Raw genomic sequence first — 900 nt, 5'->3', positions numbered from 1 at the left:
ATCATAATCTATCATGGGTGCTGCTTTTGTACCATCAATTTCATCAGGTTGCCACATGTCTTGCCAGGCCATAAATTCACAGTATTCTTTCCTTAGCTGTGTTTCTTTACCATAGTCTGGTTTTATCAGCCTTCCGACACATCTTGTAATTGGCCCAAAACTTCCATGGGGTTCTGGCAGAAAAACCCTCATAATTTTATTTTGGAAAACCATTTGATATGTAGGATCAAATCTGATATTTTCTTCAAGTTCTTTGGCTTCATTGAAAATTCTCCAGTTGTCATGATTTGTATCTTTGGAGAGCAATTCTTCATATTCTTGTCCCAGATCATAATACGTATTACTGGGAAAATGGTAACATCCCTTGTTGATATAGACATCATGTGTTGCAGGCCTTAGTGGTGGCGTGAACCTTGGTGGTGATGAATAAAACATAATCTTGAATCTTCCTTTGAGATGGTATAACTTCTTGCAGGCTTCTTTAATGGCTATTCCCAGATCAGAATGAAGAATTTCTTCCATTGATCCATAAACTGCATGGACCAACCCTTGATCTATTATAGTTTGTAAGGAGATATCTTCGGTGGAATAAGTCTGTAGGCTCCTGAAATATTTCAGGTTTATATCTGCTCTGAGAATGATATATTTGTGTCGTGGCTGGATGATTAATTTATCATCAAGATGAAGGAAGGGGAATGCATGAATCTTGATGGATATCCCCTTGTGCGTGTCTTTCCCAGTATAAAGGTCTAGGAAATAATCTTGGAGACCATGGAACACATTCATGTGTCTTTGCTGATATTTTTCCCAGATTAGGTTAATACAATCCTTGGGAAAGGATTGAAAGGGCTTGCTCAGTTTTGAAGCTTAGCTTTGGGACAAGCAGCTCATAAGGGTGCT

The sequence above is a fragment of the Sorghum bicolor genome, chromosome 5 (genome assembly GCF_000003195.3).
Source record: "Sorghum bicolor cultivar BTx623 chromosome 5, Sorghum_bicolor_NCBIv3, whole genome shotgun sequence".
Lineage (NCBI taxonomy): Eukaryota > Viridiplantae > Streptophyta > Magnoliopsida > Poales > Poaceae > Sorghum > Sorghum bicolor.
The sequence above is the reverse complement of the archived record's forward strand: the minus strand, read 5'-3'. Positions refer to the sequence as shown.